The sequence below is a fragment of the Schistocerca piceifrons genome, chromosome 8, assembly GCF_021461385.2.
Source record: "Schistocerca piceifrons isolate TAMUIC-IGC-003096 chromosome 8, iqSchPice1.1, whole genome shotgun sequence".
NCBI classification, from domain to species: Eukaryota; Metazoa; Arthropoda; class Insecta; order Orthoptera; family Acrididae; genus Schistocerca; species Schistocerca piceifrons.
This window is the reverse complement of record NC_060145.1, coordinates 501566439-501591548: the sequence shown is the minus strand read 5'-3', so window position 1 is coordinate 501591548 and position 25110 is coordinate 501566439. Positions and strand designations below refer to the sequence as shown.

Below are 25110 nucleotides of genomic sequence, written 5' to 3'. Positions count from 1 at the left end.
TCGGATGACCTTACTAAACGGTAAATTACAGCATCATCTGCGAACAACCTAAGAGGACTGCTCAGATTGTCACCCAGATCATTTATATAGATCAGGAACAGCAGAGGTTCAAAAATGGTTCAAATGGCTCTGAGCACTATGGGACAACATCTGTGGTCATCAGTCCCCTAGAACTTAGAACTACTTAAACCTAACTAACCTAAGGATATCACACACATCCATGCCAGAGGCAGGATTCGAACCTGCGACCGTAGCAGTCGCGCGGTTCCGGACTGCGCGCCTAGAACCGCTAGACCACCGCGGCCGGCACAGCAGAGGTCCCAGGACGCTTCCCTGGGGAACACCTGATATCACTTCACTTTTACTCGATGATTTGCCGTCTATTACTACGAACTGCGACCTTCCTGACAGGAAATCACGAATCCAGTCGCACAACTGAGACGATACCCCATAGGCCCGCAGCTTGATTAGAAGTCGCTTGTGAGGAACAGTGTCAAAAGCTTTCCGGAAATCTAGAAATACGGAATCAACTTGAGATTCCCTGTCGATAGCGGCCATTACTTCGTGCGAATAAAGAGCTAGCTGCGTTGCACAAGAACGATGTTTTCTGAAACCATGCTGATTACTTATCAATGATCGTCCCCTTCGAGGTGATTCATAATGTTTGAATACAGTATATGCTCCAAAACCCTACTGCAAACCGACGTCAATGATATAGGTCTGTAGTTCGATGGATGACTCCTAATACCCTTCTTAAACACTGGTGCGACCTGCGCAATTTTCCAATCTGTAGGTACAGATCTATCGGTGAGCCAGCGGTCGTATATGATTGCTAAGTAGGGAGCTATTGTATCAGCGTAATCTGAAAGGAACCTAATCGGTATACACTCTGGACCTGAAGACTTGCCCGTATCAAGCGATTTGAGTTGCTTCACAACCCCTAAGGTATGTACTTCTAAGAAACTCATGCTAGCAGCTGTTTGTGTTTCAAATTCTGGAATATTCCATTCGTCTTCCCTGGTGAAGGAATTTCGGAAAACTGCGTTCAATAACTCCGCTTTAGCGGCACAGTCGTCGGTAACAGTACCATCGGCACTGCGCAGCGAAGGTATTGACTGTGTCTTGCCGCTTGTGTACTTTACATACGACCAGAATTTCTTCGGATTTTCTACCATATTTCGAGACAATATTTCATTGTGGAACCTATTAAAGGTATCTCACATGAAGTCCGTGCCAAATTTCGCGCGTCTGTAAATTTTAGCCAATCTTCGAGATTTCGCGTTCTTCTGAACTTCGCATGCTTTTTCCGTTGCCTCTGCAACAGCGCTCGGACCTGTTTTGTGTACCATAGGGGATCAGTTCCATCTCTTACCAAGTTATGAGGTATGAATCTCTCAATTGCTGTTACTACTATATCTTTGAATTGGAGCCAGATCTCATCTACGTTTGCATAATCAGTTCAGAGGGAATGGAGATTGTCTCGTAGGAAGGCTTCTAGTGACACTTTATCTACTTTTTTAAATAAAATTATTTTGCGTTTGTTTCTGGTGGATTTGGAAGAAACGGTATTGAGCCTAGCTACAACGACCTTGTGATCACTAATCCCTGTATCAGTCACGATGCTCTCTATCAACTCTGGAGCCAGTACTTGCAGATATTAGGTATTCACAGAATTCCTTTAGTCTTCCACCCAAATGCTGTATGTATGGAATTTTACACAATGTTTTCTATCGATTGGTAACTTGCCCACTGCTGTTTCTATGCTGTTGTGAATTCCCTGTGTCATGCAACCAGTCCCTACAAGAGATTTTTGAGACTTACTTCTGATTTGCTGAGAATGTTTTCTTTATCTCCTCTAATAACCCCACCACACTTAAAATTCGTATTGTCAGCTGAGAGAGACACAAATTTTGACTTCAAATTATGGGACAGAGACTCTTGTGACATTATCCTGACTGCCTTGTCCGAGAATTACTTCGAGCAGATAGTTAGAGAACCAACTCGTGAAGCTAACGTTTTAGACCTCATAGCAACAAATAGACCGGAACTTTTCGACTCCGTGAATGTAGAAGAGGGTATCAGTGATCATGAGTCAGTGGTTGCATCAATGACTACAAGCGTAATAAGAAATGCCAAGAAAGGAAGGAAAATATATTTGCTTAACAAGAGTGATAGGGCACAAATCGCAGAATATCTGAGTGACCACCATCAAACGTTCATTTCTGAGGAAGAGGATGTGGAACAAAAATGGAAAAAATTCAGAAACATCGTCCAGTACGCCTTAGATAAGTTCGTACCGACTAAGGTCCAAAGCGAGGGGAAAGATCCACCGTGGTATAACAATCATGTACGAAAGGTACTACGGAAACAAAGAAAGCTTCATCATAGGTTTAAGAGTAGTCGAATCATAGCTGATAAGGAAAAGCTGAACGAAGCGAAAAAGAGCGTAAAGAGAGCAATGAGAGAAGCATTCAACGAATTCGAACATAAAACATTGGCAAACAATCTAAACAAGAACCCTAAAAAGTTTTGGTCATATGTAAAATCGGTAAGCGGATCTAAATCCCCTATTCAGTCACTCGTTGACCACGATGGCACCGAAACAAAGGACGACCGAAAAAAGGCAGAAATACTGAATTCAGTGTTCCGAAACTGTTTCACTGCGGAAAATCGTAACACGGTCCCTGACTTCAGCCGTCGCACGAACGCCAAAATGGAAAATATTGAAATAAACGATATCGGAATTGAAAAACAACTGCTATCACTTAGTAGCGGAAAAGCATCCGGACCAGACGAGATACCCTTAAGATTCTACAGTGATTATGGTAAAGAACTTGCCCCCTTTCTATCAGCAATTTATCGTAGATCGCTGGAAGAACGTAAAGTACCTAGCGACTGGAAGAAAGCGCAGGTCGTTCCCATTTTCAAGAAGGGTCATAAATCAGATGCGAATAATTATAGGCCTATTTCGCTTACGTCAATCTGTTGTAGAATAATGGAACATGTTTTGTGTTCTCGTATTATGACGTTCTTAGATAATACAAATCTCCTTCATCATAACCAACATGGATTCCGCAAACAGAGATCATGTGAAACTCAGCTCGCCCTATTTGCCCAAGAAATTCACAGTACCGTAGACACTGGCGAGCAGATTGATGCCGTATTCCTGGACTTCAGGAAGGCATTTGATACGGTTCCGCACTTACGTTTAGTGAAAAAAATACGAGCTTATGGAATATCGGACCAGGTTTGTGATTGGATTCAGGATTTCCTAGAAGAAAGAACACAACATGTCATTCTTAACGGTTCAAAATCTGCAGATGTAGAGGTAATTTCGGGAGTACCGCAGGGAAGCGTGATAGGACCTTTATTGTTTACAATATACATAAATGACTTAGTTGACAACATCGGTAGCTCCGTGAGGCTATTTGCAGATGACACGGTTGTCTACAAGAAAGTAGCAACATCAGAAGACTCGTACGTACTCCAGGAGGACCTGCAGAGGATTAATGCATGGTGCGACAGCTGGCAGCTTTCCCTAAACGTAGATAAATGTAATATAATGCGCATACATAGGGGCAGAAATCCATTCCAGTACGATTATGCCATAGGTGGTAAATCATTGGAAGCGGTAACGACCGTAAAATACTTAGGAGTTACTATCCGGAGCGATCTGAAGTGGAATGATCACATAAAACAAATAGTGGGAAAAGCAGGCGCCAGGTTGAGATTCATAGGAAGAATTCTAAGAAAATGTGACTCATCGACGAAAGAAGTAGCTTACAAAACGCTTGTTCGTCCGATTCTTGAGTATTGCTCATCAGTATGGGACCCTTACCAGGTTGGATTAATAGAAGAGATAGACATGATCCAGCGAAAAGCAGCGCGATTCGTCATGGGGACATTTAGTCAGCGCGAGAGCGTTACGGAGATGCTGAACAAGCTCCAGTGGCGGACACTTCAAGAAAGGCGTTACGCAATACGGAGAGGTTTATTATCGAAATTACGAGAGAGCACATTCCGGGAAGAGATGGGCAACATATTACTACCGCCCACATATATCTCGCGTAATGATCACAACGAAAAGATCCGAGAAATTAGAGCAAATACGGAGACTTACAAGCAGTCGTTCTTCCCACGCACAATTCGTGAATGGAACAGGGAAGGGGGGATCAGATAGTGGTACAATAAGTACCCTCCGCCACACACCGTAAGGTGGCTCGCGGAGTATAGATGTAGATGTAGATGTAGATGGGCCTGTAGAACATGGTGTACACACTTTGATTAGCAGCTGATATTTCATTATCGACAGAACAGAATTCTTTACATGTAGCCCACTTTCAAGTATGAAATATTTGACAATGAGAGGAAGTAATTTAGTATATTTATGATTGCTGGTATTGACTGAAATGCTTATAAAGTTCACTTCATTACGGGCTTCAGTGAGACACTCTTTGCACCATGGAGCCAATACATTATTAACAATACATTCTTTTTTGGCCTTGCACAACTAAACCTGATATCAAACACTTTCTTGATCTTTTTCGACGTGCAGTCCATGGAACCATAGCTGTGACACCGACACACAGTGAAGTAGGCTACCGTCCCTTCTGCCGGTGCCAGGGCGCTGTCTGAAAGTAAACCTCAACATGGTTTATGAGGCGTGCAAGCAGGGGAGGCGGCTGTTCACCATTGTGGCGTATTGTGGAAGCATACAGGTACTTCAACAGAAACCTAACAAAAGTAAATAAAACGAGAACCTAGAAAATAAAGTAATTATTTGACATTTTCAAAATTACAGAAACCAGCATTTTCAAGCAATTATGTGTAACTTAAATATAAATCAGCATTATTAATTTATGGCATAAAACGTGTTTGCGAAATTTTAATAGAAGAGACATTTGTGCGTCCCGATAAAAATTACGGAGACGCCGTACACCTGGGCCAGAAAAGGGAACTGTCCCGTTTTTATGGGCCGTATGGTAAGCTTTCTACTGCAATATACGAATGGCTACAGAATTTTCAGTGCAATAATGCCATTTTTTACTATTCGTCGGTGTCTGAAGTAAGTGATCGTTCGACTCGAAAATTAGGCTGCTTTGCTTATTTTCATTCGCTTATGTAGTTGTTGTTGTGGTCTTCAGTCCAGTCCAGAGACTGGTTTGATGCATGTCTCCATGCTACTCTATCCTGTGCAAGCTTCTTCATCTTTAAGTAACTACTGCACCCTACGTCCTTCTGAATCTGCTTAGTGTATTCATCTCTTGGTCTCCCTCCACGAGTTTTACCCTCCACGCTGCCCTGCAATACTAAATTGGTGATCCCTTGGTGCCTCAGAACATGTCCTACTAACCGATCCCTTCTTCTGGTCAAGTTGTGCCACAAATTCCTCTTCTATTCAGTACCTCCTCGTCAGTTAAGTGATCTACCCATCTAATCTTCAGCATTTTTCTGTAGCACCACATTTCGAACGCTTTTTTTCTCTTCTTGTCTAAACTATTTCTCCATGTTACACATCCAAACACTCCATACAAATACTTTTCGAAAAGACTTCCTGACACTTAAATCTATACTCCATGTTAACAAAATTCTCTTTTTCAGAAATGCTTTTCTTGCCATTGCCAGTCTACATTTTATATCCTCTTTACTTCGACCTTCGTCCGTTATTTTGCTTCCCAAATAGCAAAACTCATCTACTACTTTAAGTGTCTCATTTCCTAATCTAATATTGTCAAAAAATTACTCTTTCAAAAAATGCGAGAAACGAGGGTTTATCTTTCCTTAATCTAACTTCTAAGATACGTTGTAGGGTCAGTATTGCCTTACGTGTGCAAACGTTTCTACAGAATCCGAAATGATCTTCCCCAAGGTCGGCTTGTACCAGTTTTTCCATTCGTCTATAAAGAATTCGTGTCAGTATATTACATCCGTTACTTACGAAACTGATAGATCTGTAATTTTCACACCTTACAAATCTTATTTCCTTAGAATTGGAATCACGATATTCTTCTTGAAGTCTGAGGGTATTTTACCTGTGTCATACATCTTGCTCGCTAGATGGTCGAGTTTTGTCAGGGCTGGATCTCCCAAGTCTACCAGTAGCTCTAATAGAATGTCGTCTACTCTCGTGGCCTTGTTTCGACTTAGGTCTTTCAGTGCTCTGTCAAATTCTCCATCAGTATCATATTTCCCATTTCATCTTCACCTACTTCCTCTTCCATTTCCCGGCAGGGTCAGGGATTTTCACCTGTCTCGAGATGACTAGGTGTTTGTGTTGTCCTCATCATCATTCCTGAGAGTGGCGAGTTCAGACTGAGCAAAGGTTGGGATTGTACGGGCGCTGATAACCGCGCAGTTGAGCGCCCCACGAACCAACCATCATCCTCTTCCATTTCCATAATATTGGCTTCAAGTACATCGCCCTTGATAGACCCTCTATATATTCCTTCCACCTTTCTGCTTTCCCTTGTTTGCTTAGAACTAGTTTGATATTCATACAAGGGGTTCTCTTTTTCTCCAAAGGTCTCTTTAATTTTCCTTTAGGCAGTATCTATCTCACCCCTAGTGATATATGCTTCTACATTTATCCTCTAGCCATCCCTCCTAAGGCTTTTTGCACGTCCTGTCGATCTCATTTTTGTGACGTTTGTATTCCATTTCGCCTGCTTAATTTACTGCACTTCTTTATTTTCTCCTTTCATCAATTGCATTCTTCATCTCTTCTGTTACCCCAAGGATTTCTACTAGCCCTCGTCCTTTTACCTAATTGATCCTCTGCTGCTTCACTATTTCATCTCTCAAACCTAACCATCGTTCTCCTGTACTTCTTTCACCCATTCTTGTCAATCGTTCCCTAATACTATCACTGAAACTCTCTACATCCTCGGGTTCTTTCAGTTTATCCGGTTCCCATCTCCTTGAATTCCCACCTTTATGCAGTTTCTTCAGTTTTAATCTACAGTTCATAACTAGTAAATTGTGGTCAGAGTCCACATCTGCCCCTGGAAATGTCTTTTAATTTAAAACCTGGTTCCTAAATCTCTGTCTTACGATTATATAATCTATCTGAAACCTTCCATTGTCGCCAGGCGTATTCCACGTATACAACCTTCTTTCATGATTCTTAAATCAAGTGTTAGCTATGGTTAAGTTATGCTCTGCGCAAAATTCTACCAGGCTGCTTCCTGCTTCATTCGTTACCCCCGTACAAATTCACCTACTACTTCTCCTTATCCTCCTTTTCCTACTATGGAATTCCAGTTCCCCATGACTATTAAATTATCGTCTCCCTTCGCTGTCTGAATAATTTATTTTATCTCATCACATATTTCTTCAATCTCTTCCTCATCTGCAGAGGTAGTTGGCATATAAGCTTGTACTGCTGTGGTAGGCATAGGCTTCGTGTCTATCTTTGCTACAATAATGTGTTCACTATGCTGTTCATAGTAGCTTACCCGTGTTCCTATTTTTTATTCATTATTGAACCTATTGCTGCATTACCCCTATTTGATTTTGTATTTATAACCCTGACTTCACCTGACCAGAAGTCTTGTTCCTCCTGCCACCGAACTTCACTAATCCCCACTATATCTAGCTAGCTTCAACCTATCCATTTCCCTTTTTAAATTTTCTAATCTTCCTGCCCGATTAAGGGATCTGACATTCTATGCATATCGTATGGTATTATATTTTGTTCGCGAACCTCTTGTCGATCTCTGTTCGCGAGTCTGGTTATTATCACGTTGGTATCTCAAAATATATGTTATTTACTGTCGTTTCTTGTTAACAATATCAGCGTATTCCCAAGAATTAGCAGCTTTCACTCAGTTAATACGAATCAGAAATCCAATCTGCATTTGGATCGCACTTCGTTAACTCTTGTGCAGAAAGATGTGCAGTATAATGATGCATCGATTTTCAATAAGCTACCACAAGAATTCAAAAATCGTAGCAGTAATCCACGCGCTTTCAAATCGAAATTGAAGAGGTTCCTCACGGGTCACTCCTCCTTTTCTGTCGAGGAGTTCCTTGAAAAAGTAAACTGATTATTGTTGTATTGTTGACTGCTTTTACTTAAATTTATGAGTTGAATTTTTTCGGGTTCATAAATATTTTATTTTTATCTGTTATTATTTTTATGTTGTAATTTCATGTACTGACGCGTTCAATGACTTTGGAGATTTGCTCCTCAATTTGGTCCTACGGAAGTAGACGTGTAAATAAAAATAAATAAAGTAAGTGAAGGATCATACGTGTATTTTTATACTGAGCACCAGATTGTCTTAAACTGTTGCCCTTACAGTTGTTTGTTTTACAATAGACTGTTTAAAAATTCTGTCGCAATTACAACTGCATTGGCTTATTAGTGCGATAAAATTGTACGGACCCCGCAATGTGTTTGCAGAAGAAGCTAATTTTAACACGGCAGCAAGTGAAGGAACAGAAGGTGTACAAGACAAGCGAAAATAAATCGCTCACATCGTTGCAGTTTCTAAGTAACTCTGTGCTCATTGTATTTTTAATAATAGGCTGACATGTCGAATTAATGGTCGTACTGGGATGGCACGTAGTGCGATAGCTTGCGGATTCGCCAGCTTACAAGGGAACCTCCCCATCTCACCCCCCTCAGATTTAGTTATAAGTTGGCACAGTGAATAGGCCTTGAAAAACTGAACACAGATCAATCGAGAAAACAGGAAGAAGTTGTGTGCAACTACGAAAAAATAAGCAAAATATACAAACTGAGTAGTCCATGAGCAAGATAGGCAATATCAAGGCTAAGCTGAGCTCGGAAGCGCCGTGGTCCCGTGGTTAGCGTGAGCAGCTGCGGAACGAGAGGTCCTTGGTTCAAGCCTTCCCTCCAGTGAAAAGTTTAATTTTTTAGTTTCAGTTTATGTGACAAACTCTTATGTTTTCATCACTTTTTGGGAGTGATTATCACATCCACAAGAAAACCGAAATCGGGTAAGGTAGAAGAATCTTTTTACCCATTCGCCAAGTGTACAAGTTAGGTGGGTCAATAACATATTCCTGTCATGTGACGCACATGCCGTCACCAGTGTCGTATAGAATATATCAGACGCGTTTTCCCGTGGAGGAATCGGTTGATCTATGACCTTGCGATCAAATGTTTTCGGTTCCCATTGGAGAGGCACGTCCTTTCGTCTACTAATCGCACGGTTTACCGGTGCGGTCGCAAAACACAGACGCTAAACTTATTACAGTGAACAGAGTCGTCAATGAACGAACGGACAGATCATAACTTTGCGAAAGTAAAGAAATTAAACTTTTCACTGGAGGGAAGACTTGAACGAAGGACCTGACGCTCCGCAGCTGGCCACGCTAACCACAGGACCACGGCGCTCCTGAGCTCTAATTACCTTGATGCTGCCTATCTTGCGCATGGATTACTCAGTTTGTATATTTTGCTTATTTTTTCATAGTTCCACACAACTTCTTCCTGTTTTTTCGATTGATCTGTGTTCAGTTTTTCAAGGCGTACCCAGTGTGCCAACTTATATCTAAATCTGAGGGGGGTGCGTTGGGGAGGTTCCCTTGTTAGTAGGAATTCCGAGTGAGCGGCGCTTGTGTGGACGCTTCGCCTGTAGGACGCCTCCCCTGCCGCGCTGTCCCGCCAGCAAGGCAGCCACTAGGCCACAAGGGCCAACTAATGCTGAACGCACTTTCCTGTCTTTCAAAGAAAGACTTAATAAACGTTGAAACTTTCCAGATGGGGTCTCAGTCACCGTGGTTTGGGCGGCTGCTTTTAACACATTTTACGACGATCATAGCTTTGTAACTGTAGAGCAATAATTTGGTGCGATGTGCCATTTTGAAACGATGAGACCTGCTTTAAATTCTCGTAAAAGGTAGATGAGATACTAAAATTATCAGCTATACAGACAGTGTAACACGGCCGGGAGTACTAATGTGCGGGGGGTTACCTTAAACTGGTTTTCGTTTCGTGACCGTGCGCCCTGTCCACACCACGTACCTGGTAATCCCGCGGCGGTCGTATTGTCCTGCTCCACACTGCTGTTGGCTTGCCTGAAATTATCTATCGAAATATGCAAGCGGGTTTAGGGGAGCTACTCAACGTTAAACACAACACTGTCCTATGTCTGGTATGAACATCTATATTCTGAGACGATATGGAAACCACAGGTTGCACTGTTTACACTCTAAATCGTAAATGTTTATCCCAATTAACAATCTTGACATTAACAGTTCAAAATATAATTCAGACGAGCGTACGCCTAACCAACACGACGCGGGTGATTGTTGATGATGCGGAAGCCGAATGATCGAACGAAAGTTCTTACGCTCGTCACACATACAGATATCTGGTAATAGTCCTCCTTGTCACTAGTAATGACATGACACTGTTCGTAAAGTTAATTTTTCAGTTCTCACCTGTACGAGCGTGCGCGTACCCGTCGCTGCGCGGCTGATAATTGATGATGCTGAACGCGATGATCGAACGCATGTTCTCACGCTCGCTACAAATCACTGGCACTCTTTTGTGGTAAATAGTATTACTGATTCAAATTTGTTCATTCTTGGAGAGCGAACACGGCGCAGATGATCGATGCTATGCGACACGCAACGAGAGGATACATAAGTACGTTATTAACGCCACTGCTCATTTCCAATTACTTCTTGACGCACTTTCCTCTGAACCATTTTCCATATGTCATCACTTTACTATAATAGCACTTGTAGCAACACTTCAACCTGAATACTAACAATGCTTCTACATGCAGAGCTACACACTACACAACATAAGTTTCGTGTCCCGTGCTCCACTCACTAGAGACGCGGCTTCCCGCAAAGATACTCCACAACTAAGCCAGCGATATGACAATATGCTTACAACAGTTCTACTGATGTATGATTTTATTCCGGAAAAAATTATGCAGACCGTTCTTACACATAATTAGCATGGGGGTGGTATGTTTTGAAACATTCATGTATGTAAAGAGCTACATTACAATTTAGACACCATCAGGATGTTTCTTTTTGGTACATTTTTCCCCCCGGATTCTTACTGACAGACCAAAGTAGTATTGACGCAACAGGGCAGCAGCATACAACATGCTGCATTCGAGTACAGACAGGTCAAAATTCGAACGCTATGTGGTAGGACAACGCAGAGAACCTGCCTTGAGCTGTCTGGACGGTGACTGATGGAGGGATGAATAGCAATGCCAGCTGCGGACTTTCACGAACTGCACGGCAAGACCCGGGCGCCGTCCGCTCGAACAGCTTTGCGCGAATCCTATTCGGGCTCCGTCGCGGTGGTGGTAAACGTGATTCGTTATATCGCTAGTATGTCTTTCAGCCAATATTAAAAAGAGAGAATTAAATTTACCTGCCAAAGTGTTGAAAGAATGGGCAGATGTCCTTGAGAACCTCAGATGTTCGCAAAGGAGTATTTTTTGAATCAGATTTATGTGTTAGCAAGCCTTTTTGAAAATATTTGTATAGAGTACAGCAATGTATGGAAGTGGAACATGGACGACAAACATTTTGGACAGGAAGACAAGTTTTTCAAATGTGTGCTACAGAAGAATGCTGAAGATTAGATGGGTAGATAACGTAACTAACGAGGAGGTATTGAACATAATTGAGGAGAAAAGGAATTTGCGGTGCAACCTGATTTGAAGAAATCGGTTGATAGGACACATTCTGAGACATCGAGGGATCACAAATTTAGTATTGGAAGTAAGTGTAAAAGTCGTAGAAGGGGATCAAGAGGTGAATACAGTAAGCAGTCCCAGAAGGATGAAAGTTGCACTAATTACACTGTTCGACATGGGTTCTATTTCTGATATTAAAGTATGTGCTTCTAGACCATTTTACCGTGGGAAATTCAAATATGTAAACAAAATATCGTTGTCAGGGATACTTTTTATGTAATATGTATATTTGTATGTATATTCACATTTCATAGCAAACACAGAGACGTTATAGAGAAATACGGGTATGTTGCAGCATCCAGTAGTGATAGAACGTGATAATTTCTTGTGCAACAGCAGGTGGGAAGAATCAGACATCATTAGGTTATCCCCTGCCACACCTATTTCATTAAGACCACCTGAAATATCTCATTAACTCGAACGGCGACAGCCGGTCGCTGCCTCGGCAGTAAAGCTTCACGCTTCCTAGGTGCAGGTGCATCGAGTTTACAACAGTGGTGTTAGCCGCAATTTGTGTCAGTCTTAACGAGTGGGTGTTTTGGCTGACAAGTAACTGTCTGTCATATTTCCGAGCACGGTTGAACTTTTTAGTTCCTGTGTGTAAACTGATTGAGCCTGGTGCTGAAGGTAAAACGACTGCTTGTTTTTACACATCAGCGTTCCTCTAGTTCCCTACTATTAATTTGATACAGGTGTATTACGAAAGTGGTATTTTTAAATTTGCAGAAATGCCACGTCGTCGTGGATGTCGATATAAGCCGGACAACTTTTGCTACATCTGTGGAAAGTTCACTTTTGCCAGAAATAGGAAGAAAATTTCTTGTCATAAAGAAAGCATACAAACATTACTTTGGAGTAGAGGTAGGAGACCAAGATAAAGAATGGGCACCACATATCTGTTGTGATACATGTTACTGCAAACTAATTCAGTGGTGGAAAGGTAAAGAGAATGTGGCGTTGTTTGCTGTTCCCATGGTGTGGAGGGAGCCTAAGGACCATGTTACTGATTGTTATTTCTGTCTAACAAAAATTCAGGGTTTTACAAACAAAAAGTCGAAGAGGCACATTGTTTACCCAGATCTGCTTTCAGCGAGAATGCCAGTGCAGCATTCCGACAACCTTCCAGTACCTTCAAGAGCACGAGGTCAAATTCCGAGTGACAGTGAAATAAGTAGTACTGAAGAAATCACATATGATGATTCTTTATATCACTTCACAAGTGAGTCATCGCCACATTTGTTAACACAGGCAGATTTAAATGATTTAGTACGTGATCTAGGACTAAGTAAACAAAAGGCGCAGCTGCTTGATTCAAGATTACAAGAGTATAATATACTGCACCAAAGTACTAAAATCAGAGTGTTCAGGCACAGAGAATATGCCTTTATTTCTTATTTTTCAACTGACGAAGCACTGACATTTTGCAATGACGTTGCTGGCCTGATGAAAGTGCTGAACTTCACTTATATTTCACAGGAGTGGAGACTTTTCATAGATGCATCGAAAACAAGTCTGAAGGGTGTTTTGCTCCATAACAGAAAGAAAATACCCTCTGTTCCAGTAGCTTACGCTAGTTTGACAAAAGAGAATTACGAAATCGTACAAAGGATGCTAAATTCATTAAAATACAATGAACACAAATGGAAAATATGTGCAGATTTCAAGGTAATTGCTATGGTACTGGGAATGCAACAAGGCTACACAAAGTATGCCTGTTTTCTTTGCGAGTGGGATAGTCCAGGCCGAAATTCTCACTACGTGAAACAGAAATAGCCTAGGAGAAGATGGAAAGTTGGCGTAAAGAATGTACAGCGTGAAAGTCTGGTAGCTCCTGAATATATACTACTTCCACCGCTTCACATCAAACTTGGCCCGATGAAACAATTCGTGAAGGCCATGGATCCAACAGGCTGTGAGTTTGCATATCTAGCTACCAAATTCCCCCGTCTTTCAGCTGCAAAAATAAAGGATGGTGTTATTTGTGGGACCACAAATCAGGGAGCTGCAGAAAGATGCAAATTTTGAAGCATGTTTAACTGATAAACAAAAAACTGCATGGGACTGTTTCAAGATGGTGTCGGAAAACTTCCTCGGAAGAAGAAGAGCTACTAACTACAAAGCAATGGTGCAGCATATCAGGATTTGGGGTGCAATATGTCTTTGAAGGTACATATGATGCTCTCATCTGGACTACTTCACAGAGAGTTGCAGTGACCTATCGGATGAACATGGGGAAAGATTCCATAAAGGCATTTCTATCACAGAAAAGCGCTATGAAGGGAAGTGGGTACCTTCTATGTTAGCAGATTATTGCTGGAATATCATTCGAGAGAAGAAAGATTCACAATACAAGAGAAAAAAGTGATGTCCATTACAAGGCAGTGGCTCATTGTTTGTCAGTTTTCTGTAATTTCTCATGTCAAATAAATGCTTCAAAGTGTGTACACAAAGGTTACTGTGTTATATGTTAGATCCCACCCTCCATTAATGTGATGAACTTATAACATCATAAAGATGTGCATTTGTTTGTCGAATTTCACCTTACGTTTGCTGCACTATATCAGAAACAGAAAAGAGAAATAAAATTGCGATTACTCATAAACTATCCCTGACAGAAAAAAACCAAAAACAGTTTTCAATTCAGCACTCAAAATACAACTAGGATCACAATGTTTTTATCAGAAATAGAAAGAAAAGGTTTTTTTTTGTAGAACAGTGTTATTCGGAGAGGCTTGTACAGGATAGAGGAACATGGAGAGTTGCATCAAACAAGTCTTCGTGCTGAAGACAACATCAAGAGCAGCAGCAAATGAAAAGCAGCTTATTTCTTCCTTGTTTTTACATGTTATTATGTGTCGGTTGCTCATCTGTAAAAAAGAATAATATATGGAATAAATGAAAGCAAAAAACATGAACAGAAAACATTTAAGTTATTATTTGTCTTACATTTGTTGATAAACTTTTTGATGAGAATGTTCAAAGTGGGAACGATTTCCATCTTGACAAGTTCATACACACTGCATCGCTGATGAATTCGCTGTTGTCAGCATATCCAGAGTAATCGCCTTACACGCAGTGGTCATTCGTCAGGTCGTTGGAATCTCATTGCAGACCACATGTTTTACATTATCACTGGAGGAGAAGAAGAAGAAGAAGAAGAAGAAGAAGAAGAAGAAGTCTGAAAGTGTCAGGTCAGGCGGACGTGCTGGACCCTCGGATAAGACTCTCCCCACCCACTGGCTTGCAAATAAGCAGTCTAACGCATTTCTTATTACTCAAGAATTATGGGAAGGGAAAACGTGTGTACTCTTCGCCGTTCACTCTACCTTCAATGAAAGAAGGCCCAGTGACGTGCAGGTCGAACATGTGACACCACACATTCTCTGTCGTTGGTTGTACCACTGAATGTGTTTTTTTTTTTTTTTTTTTTTTTTGCTGACCAGTTGCTTTTCAAATTCACGCTCCTTTGATTTGTGAACGTGCTCTTATCTGTAAACAATACTTCCTACATCAAATTATTGTCTTAAGCCACTGACAATATGCAAAACTATGTTGAAAATGACTGCTGTGTAGCTCTTGATGTAGAGGAGTGTCCGGTGGATGATATTTATCTCTATTAAAATTATGCAGAAAGTTCCTTTGGCCAGGCCCAACCCTTTTTTGTATTTGACGGGGACGAGCATGCGAACTTATTATAGCAGCTGCAAGAACCGCTATTTCTGCAGCTTGATTGGTAGCAGTCTTCCTTCATACATTTTTTTTGTTTTGTTTTGTTTTTTGTCGCAGTCTCTCGAAATTTTTTGGTGCTGTTAATGAAAGTGGGAACGAGTTGGGTAGCGGCTACTTGGGAGCCGTTGTGCATACAGTTGTGCTGCTCTTAATGCAATTTTTGCGATATTCGCCACAAATTGAGCATGTCGGCGAATTAGTAAATAGCATTGTACTCCTGAAAATTGTTTATGCATTACTAACGGTTCGACTGTGTGGATCTTGTAGAAGCAACACGCTGTAAGTTAAGTGCACCATTACTTGTAACATATCAAAGCTGATGTGTGTAGACAGTGGTTCCACTGCACTTAAGTTACATCCCGCGAAGGACAACTCACAGCTAACGGCGTATCTCTTGCCTCGACAACACAGGTTTTTGCCTAGAGTACGTGTAGTTGCGTCGGTGCAAGTTTCCTTGGAGAGCAGCGTGAACTTCCCGGCGGCAGCCCATTCGACAGCCGCAACAACAGCACAGAAATCCTACATTCTATGTGCACTGTAAGAAAGAAAAAAACGACGAACCACGAAGGAATTATCACAATGGAACGGAAATCGGTAGATGTGATGTACATGTTGGTCCACCTCTGGCCCTTATGCAAGCAGTACTGAATGACAAGAGTTGTTGGATGACCTCCTGGGGGATATCGCGACAAATTCTGTCTAGCTGACGCGTTAGATCATCAAAGTACCGAGAGGATTGGAGGGGGCTGCCCATAAACTCCAAAGGTTCTGAGTTGGCGAGATATCCGGCGACCTCGCCAAGTACGAAGACAAGCAGAAGAAACTCCCGCCGTGAGCAAGTGTGTTTTATCAGGCTGAAATGTAAGCTGAGGATGGTTCGCCAAGGAGGGCAACGGAACTGGGCGTAGAATATAGTCGACGTACCGCTGTACTGTAGGGATGCCGTGGGCGACAACCAAAGGAGTCGTGCTATGAAAAGAAATGGCACTGGAGACAATCACTTCTGGTTGTCGGGCCTTACGGCGGCCCACAGTCTGGCTGGTGTATCGCTGTTGTCCAGGGCTCTCCAGACACGTCTTCGGCCTGGATTATCATTGACAGGAGTAGAATTGTCTTTAGTGACAAGTCATGCTTCGAACTGAGGCTCAATGACCAGAGAAGACGCGTCTGGAGACGGTAGTACGCCACTCTGTCACCCATCATATGGCACGACACCCAGGACTGATGGTCTGGGCTGCAAGTCCGCAGCTCGTGGACTAGTGGCTAGCGTTGCTACCTCTGGATCACGGGGTCCCGGGTTCGAATCCCGGCCGGGTTGTGGATTTTTCTCTACCCGGGGACTGGGTGTTTGTGTTGTCATCATCATTATTCGTGACAGTGGCTAGATTGGATTGTGTAGAAATTGGACTGTGTAAAAATTAGGACTTGGTACGGACGCTGATGACCGCGCAGTTGAGCGCCCCACAAACCAGTCATCATCATCATCATCATCATCATCTGCCTAGTAGGACCCCTTTGGTTGTCATCTGCGGCACCCTTATAGCACAGCATTTTCGGCAATATTCTACGTCCCATATTGTTGGCCTTCGTCGGAAGTCATCGTGGGCTTAAATTTCGGCAAGATAATCCCACCCGCACACGGCTACAGTTTCTACTGCTTGCCCTCGCACTTGCCAAACACTATCCTGGCACGGATCTCTCACAACTGAGAACGTTTGGAGCATTATCGGTGGTTCATTTCGGGACTTCAACGATTTATCGCACCAATTGGACAGAATTTGGAAAGATATCTCTCAGCTCAGGCGGATATTCAGCAACTCTGTCAATCTGTGCCGAGCCCAATAACTGTTTGCATAAGTGCCAGAGGTGGACCAACGTATTATTGACTTGCTGAATTTGCGAAGATATTTCTCTTGACTAACTCATCCATTTTTTTCTGAAATTTTAATCATTTGCTTGTCTGTACATGTGTACTAATTTCCGTCATATTCGGATAATTCTTTCGCTTTGCATCATTTTTTTTAGAGTATATTTTTACTTCGTGATAATCAGCAACACGCATAGTTCGAGAATGAATATTCCATTTTATAAAACTAGCGTGTAATGAATTAGTGCTGTTCTTAATGTGATGACCTCTGCGCGCTTAAGGGGCATAGCGTTAGAAGTGACGTTCTGTTGTGGCTGCCGGCGGCGACATAGCAGTCAACGTGTTAAATGAAGTGTTCGGTGATTGTGTGAGTGCTTTCAGGTGAGGAACTCCTGGGCGACTTATGGAGAACGTTAGGGAAATATCTGTAGCTGGAAAGAAGTCTGGTGAGTGCTCGGTATGAATGTCTGCCGGGCGGAAGTATCATCCGAGACTCCGAGACGTGTAAGAGGCCCAGCCTTTGGCTGTCGAGGTGCTGTCACCTGCCCATGTCGGCACCGATGACACCTGTCGCTCGAGTTCTGAGACCATCCTCATTTCGTGCGGGCTGTTGGCAGAACTGGCGAAAGCTGCTAGCGTCACTCGCGGGATGCAAACGAGAGTACACGATTTGCATTATCGTACTCAGAATTGGTTAGCGTCCTTTGATTTGCAGCCAAGTGGAGGCTCTCAACCATAAGGCTCCATCGATTTGGTCACGGTCTCTGATGCAGATTTCTTGACGCGCGTTATGAGGTGGAGGATTCTAGGATTGCTCTTGACGGGTGAGAGGTTCACTACACACGAGTAACAGCTACTGAAGTAGCAGAGTACTTTTGAAGTGCACATGGGCTCTTTTTTTTTTAAGGCTAGGTGATAGGTTGATGTAATATGATGTACGCTCGCTTGTCGCTACACGTAGGGCGATATCAGGTTCGTACAAAGCAAAGGCACTTCGGCTGTCGATATTGTACCAATTAACTGCAAGTGCATTCGTAACAAAATTCTTGAATTTCCTGCCCTCCAGGAAAGTTGTCGCTCTCGAATTACTCTCGGAACCGTGAGCTGGATGAAACTCGAAGCAGACTGCTCCGAAATATCCAATGAAGCATGGAACGTATATCGAAAAGACAGGTCATAGGAGGGGCAGTGTTCATTGCAGTCGACAAAAATATTGTCCCTGCTGAGGTTGAAATCGAGTCTAACTGTGAAGTTATCTGGACACGAGGAACCGGCCTAGGTGAACTCAACTTAATCATCGGATGTTGGTACCGGCCACCCGATTTCGCCGTAACAGTTGTAGAATCATTCAAAGGAAGTCTTCGCTCCGTAGAGCGGAAATATGCCGACTGTGCAATATTAGTTGGAGGTGACTTTAACCTACTGAGTGTACGGGATATCTATGAATTCGTTGCAGATGGTGCGGAGAGACAGACTTGTGAAGTAGTTCTGAACACATTTTACGAAAACTGTCTCGAACAGCTAGTTCGACAACCCACACCCAATGCAAATATTTTAGATCTTGTAGGTACAAACAGCGCTGGCGTTATCGACAGTCATATACAGACAGGGAGCAGTGACCGTCATGTCATCATGATGACAGTGGTTACTGAAGTTAATAAATCCACCAAGAAGGTCAGGAGAATATTTGTGCTGCAAAGAGCAGGTAAGCTGTTGTTAGCGCCCCACGTAGAAAATGTGTGTGCATCAATTAGTTCTAATATGATGAATTACGTGCAAAGTTTAGACTGACTGTAAGTCGACCACTGGAGAAGAATGTGTCCAGTAAGTGGACTAAAGACAGAAAAGACCAACCGTGGTTTAAGAACAAATTCAGAAAATTCTGAGAAAGCAGAGATTTTTGCTCTCTTGGGGGAAAAAAGAAAAGAAAAAAAAACGTGGAATTTTCGACTGGCAAAAATTATTACAAATTTGCGCCTTAATAAAAACATTGATTTGCGGAGCATATAAAAGCTTCCAGCGTCATACCTTAGGGAAGGATGTTGCTGAGCAGCCGAGAAAACTGCTGTCCCACGTAAAAATCACTAAGCAGGTCTAAGGTTTGTTTCTGTCCAGTCGCTCGTCGACCACTCTGGTGTGGCAATAAAAGACGACAGAACGAAAGCCCAAGTTTCAAATTTCGCGTTACAGAATCATTCGTGCAAGAGCATCGTGCAGACGTGTCATCAGTTGACAGTCGCACAGGCTCCCTTATGAAGGACACAGAAATAGACAGAAGCAAATGCAACAGGTGGAAAAAAATGCGTCACCGGATACGGACAGAATGCCAGTTTGTTTTTAGACAGAGTACTGGGCGGCATTGAGCCCTTGCTCTCTCGTCTGGAAAAAAATGAGATTACTTCCGTATTTAAGAAGGGTAAACGAACGGATCCGCAAAATTGCAGAGCTGTGTTCTGGCAGAATTCTGGATATAGTCTGAGTTCGAATAAACTATATAAATAAATGATCTGACGGTAGGGTGGGCAGCAATCTGGGACTGTTTGCTGACGACGCTGTGGTTTACGAGAAAGTATCGCCACTGATTGACTGTAGAAGTATACAGACTCACTTAGATCGAATTTTTATGTGGTGTGAAGAATAGCAGCTTTCTCTGAACGCCGCCGCACTACTGCAGCCATTGTTGCGTGGAGCAGTTTCTGCCACACTTGGTACAGAAGTGACTTAGTGCTAGGAAACAAACACTATGGGGTGAAATAGCTTAAATGTGAGGGTAGGGTGGGAAAATGGTAGCGTGCAATCATAACCCTGAGTGTCCTAGAGCAATATCAACTAAATACATGCCCTGCTGGAAAAGAAAAGTATACTGTTGGCGTAAGACACATCTAGCACGGGATGGGTAGGAGGTGACACACAAAATAACCATAAAGGAAAGATATTATTGAAGAATCAATAGTTGTCGGAGTCGCTGCCTAATAGAGACTTTGATAAGTAAATAGGAGATGCTGGATGATCGGCTTGTCTATTTATAATGCCCATTGAATGTTTTGCGTCTGAAGCTGGTAAGAGACATAGTGCTTTCTTAGTTGTGTCTTCCGTTGTGTTCCGTTTGATAAATCCATACTTAGATTCCCGAATCATAGCTACTTGCAAAAGACTATGAAAAATGAATTATTTCCCTTTGTACAGTACGACATCAGTTGAGTAATATGAACTCTTGCTATCCAGCATCCCAGGCAGTTCCTTTTTTCTCCATGGAAGTTTCCAGATCTCATTACTTAGCTATTGTTTCCACTAGCCGCTGCCAAATGAATCAGTTGTCCTACCAGCATCAAATCTGATGTAAACCTGATGTTCACCGCGTTCATTTTTCATCCTACAGAAGAGATTATATCGAAACATTAAGAAATGTCTTAGTGCCTCACGCACAGTCCTATAAAATAACAGAGCGTTATTTTAATTTTATGTGACACGATTTTCATGGAGAAGATGATGCGAACCTCTGTGTGACGTGCCCAAGTGTTTTTGGGGCGTGTAATACCATTATTTATATCCTCAAAGCCAGAGGGGTCGTGGGAAACTCTTTGTCATACAGCTCAGCCCAGAAACATGCTGAAGTGTTGAGGCTTGGGAGCCACGATTACAATTTATCAGTACCGTTGCTGGAATTGCAGACTGAGTTATGTCCCACACAGGTTAAGCAGCTGGAGCACCGGACTGCCATTGGGGAGGAGCAGGGTGTTTGTGGTTTCCATAAATATCGGAAGACAAATGTTAGAATGATTTCTTTGAAAAAGCTCCGACTCAGTACCTGCGGCATCTCTGTCTGGCCCAGTTTTCTGCGTCATCCACGTTTACGGGCAGCAGGCCAGCTTATTGTGTGTGACAAACGATACTCACGGTACCACGATCATTTCCACCCTTGTCTGTTCCGTGTGTGTGTGATGTGGGGGAAGTGCAAGTATCAATAAGCTTTGCATAAACTCTAAATTCTCTTATTCTTACCGCTGTGGCCGTGCTGTGTCGTCCAGCAGATGAGAGAGAGACAGAGATAGAGAGAGACAGAGAGAGAGAAAGAGAGAGAGAGAGAGAGAGCTCGACAAGGACTATGTTGCGCTACCGCCTTGCATCACAAAAACATTTCCCAAGTGGACATCCTTCTGCCACACGTTTATATACGCAGACACACAGCTCCACTCAGTAGACAGTTAGTTGCTGAGTACCTCAAGTTAGACAGTACCTGTGGACTAATGTACGTCTGCTGCCACGAAGAGCCACAGTGCGCATTATACATTATGTTCATTGATCTAGCGCTATACCACTGCTTAAAGACGGATCAGTGCATGTGAACATTAATCTATGTTGCTACACACATTACTCATACTACAATGAAGTATTACACGAGGGGCGTTAGATAAAAAATGCAATACATTTTTTCTCCGCCCATTTCGGTTGAAAAAATGCAGAATTTGTTGTGGGGAATCGCGGAATATTCCCGCTTCAGCCCCTGTAATTTCATGAAATTGAGATACGTGGCGGCGCTATACGTAGTCTTCAAGATGGCGTTTCCGTTCAAATGTGTGTGAATTCCTAAGGGAGCAAACTACTGAGGTCGTCGGTCCCTAGACCTACACACTACTTAAACTAACTTACGCTAAGAACAACACACACACCCACGCCCGAGGGAGGACTCGAACCTCCGGCGGGAGGGGCCGCGCAGTCCGTGACACGGCGTGCGGAGTGGCGGCGTTCCTGTAACGGAGGTCGTTGCAAGCAGAGAGATGATTTCTGGGTTTCTCAGATATTCGCAGGCGCTCACACAATGTCTACGGAGACCTGGCAGTGAACAAAAGCACGGTGAACCTAGCCGTCATCGCTACAAGATGGCGCACGCCTGTCCGATCACCCGCGTGCCGGCCGGAGGCGCACGCCTCTGACTCCTGCTGTGTTCCAGTCTCCGGACAGTCGTTCCAAGTGATGGACGGATCGCAGTGGAACACCTCCCAGCACAGCTGGACGTCTCTGTCGGTACTGCCGACGCACTGGTCCAGCAGTTGTATTCAGTGGGTTACTCGAAGGCTAACAGAAGACCACAAAGAGCAGCGAAGAACCATCTGTGTGGAATTCCTTGCGCTTTACGGGGCTGACGGTGTCTACGGTTTGCCGGACGTCGTCACGGGTGATGAGACACAGGTCCATCGCTGCAAACTGGAAACAAGTCGGCAGTCGTCGGAGTGGCGCCACAATGCCGCAGCCTCAGCCTCAGCCGGTGTGGTAATGGCGGCGGTCCTTGGGATTCTCAGCTCGTTATTCTGTTCCATTTCCTCCAATACCGTGCAGCGTTCAACTCTCGCCGGTATTGCGCTACCCTCACGAAACTGAACAAACGACTTCAGCGTGTTCGTCGCCACAAAAGTGCAGCCCAACTTTTCCTTCTCCGTGGCAACGCTAAATCTCACACGAGTCTTCGCACCCGAGAGGAGCTCCCAAACCGTCACTGGACTGTCCTCCCTCGTGCACCTCACAGCCCGGATCTCGCTCCTTCCGTCTGTTTGGCCCAATGACGGATGCGGGAAGCAGTACGCCGATGGTGGGGTCAGGTTATTGTCGCGGCAAAATGTTGGCTCCCGCGTCGATCGTGCGCGCAAGCAGGTCCCTCCCAGTAAGGTGGCATAAAGCCGCCCAATTGAACAGAAAATAGTTCAAATGGCTCTGAGCACTATGGGACTTAATATCTGTGGTCATCAGTCCCATAGAACTTAGAACTAATTAAACCTAACTAACCTAAGGACATCACACACATCCATGCCCGAGGCAGGATTCGAACCTGCGACCGTAGCAGTCGCGCGGTCCCGGACTGAGCGCCTAGAACCGCTAGACCACCGCGGCCGGCCCCAATTGAACGGAGATTGTTACTAAATAAAGTTTCTTAGTCAAAAGAGTGCGGAATGATATGGTCCACTAGACCCCTTAATAAAACCAATTTGCTTCCACAAAAAAATGTGCCCCTCCCAAAACTTCTTTCAGTAAAGCATTTGTAAATTGTTGATATTCCGTGCTGACATCTATTTTTGTCATGGCGGTGTCTAACCCTACCGAGCCCCGCGACGTTGCTGTATAGTCGCGGCGTGCAAACAAACCACCTCAATAGCAGCAGCTACACAACTGGCCATTAAAATTGCTACACCACGAAGATGACGTGCTATAGACGCGGAATTTAACCGACAGGAAGAAGATGCTGTGATATGCAAATGATTAGCATTTCAGAGCATTCACACAAGGTTGGCACCGGTGGCGACAACTTCAACGTGCTGACACGAGGAAAGCTTCCAACCGATTTCTCATACACAAACAGCAGTTGACCGGCGTTGCCTGCTGAAACGTTGTTGTGATGCCTCGTGTAAGGAGGAGAAATCACGTTTCCGACATTGATAAAGGTCGGATTGTAGCCTATCGCGATTGCGGTTTATCGTATCGCGACATTCCTGCTCGCGTTGGTCGAGATCAAATGGCTGTTCGCAGGATATGGAATCGGTGGGTTCAGGAGGGTAATACGGAACGCCGTGCTGGATCCCAACGGCTTCGTATCACTAGCAGTCGAGATGACAGGCATCTTATCCGCATGGCTGTAACGGATCGTGCAGCCACGTCTCGATCCCTGAGTCAACAGATGGGGACGTTTGCAGGACAACAACCATCTGCACGAACTGTTCGACGACGTTTGCAGCAGCACGGACTATCAGATCGGAGACCATGGCTGCGGTTACCCTTGACGCTGTATCACAGACAGGATCGACTGCGATGGAGTACTCAAAGACGAACCTGGGTGCACGAATGGCCAAACGTCATTTTTTCGGATGAATCCAGGTTCTCTTTACAGCATCATGATGGGGTCGCATCCGTGTTTGGCGACATCGCGGTGAACGCACATTGGAAGCGTGTATTCGTTATCGCCATACTGGCGTATCACCCGACGTGATTGGTTACACGTCTCGGTCACCGCTTCTTCGCATTAACGGCGCGTTGAACAGTGGACGTTACATTTCAGATGTGCTATGACCCGGGACTACCCTTCATTCGATCCCTGCGAAACCCTAAACTTCAGCAGGATAATGCACGACCGCATGTTGCAGGTCCTGTACGGGCCTTTCTGGATACAGAAAATGTTAGACTGTTGCCCTGGCCAGCACATTCTGCAGATCTCTCACCAACTGAAAACGTGTGGTCAATGGTGGCCGAGCAACTGGCTCGTCAGCTGCATGGGTTGCTGTACCTGTACAGGCCATCCAAGCTCTGTTTGACTCAATGCCCAGGCGTATCAAGGCCGTTATTACGGCCAGAGGTGGTTGTTTTGGGTACTGATTTCTCAGGATCTACGCACCCAAATTGCGTGAAAATGTAATCACATGTCAGTTGTAGTATAATATATTTGTCGAATGAATATCCATTTATCATCTGCATTTCTTCTTGGTGTAGCAATTTTAATGGCCAGTAGTGTACTTTCGGTGGTAGGACGTTTTCTTCCTTCCTCGTTTATGTGTTTGATGCCAAGAATACGAGTATTTGGTAAACACTACAGGCTGTTTAGGGCGTTCAGCATGAGGTAATATGTTGTTTGTCTTTTTTGGGATTTACACTGTCAGAATTGTAAGAGTAGAGCTGTTCAGAACACCGTAACCCCCATTGCGTGGTAACGTCATTGTAAACAGCTCACTCGGGAATTCCCAGCCACAGCAACTGGCTCTGCCTTTTGGGTACCAAATTTACAGACCACAAGGAATTGAGTTGATCTACTCAGTCTCGACCGTGGGTGGCAAT

The 25110-nt window shown here is 43.7% G+C and overlaps 1 protein-coding gene across 2 annotated transcripts in view; it reads left to right on the top strand.

The window, feature by feature from the left end:
- LOC124711530 (F-box/LRR-repeat protein 3-like) overlaps positions 1 to 25110 on the top strand; it is a 327166-nt gene that overhangs the window by 5098 nt on the left and 296958 nt on the right. The window contains exon 2 of one of the 2 annotated variants that reach the window (XM_047241657.1): positions 4556 to 4718. The exons of the other annotated variant lie outside the window; for it this stretch is intronic. The gene's annotated coding sequence lies outside the window, so the exon portion shown is untranslated. The remainder of the gene's footprint in view (positions 1 to 4555; positions 4719 to 25110) is intronic. 2 annotated transcript variants of the gene reach the window in all.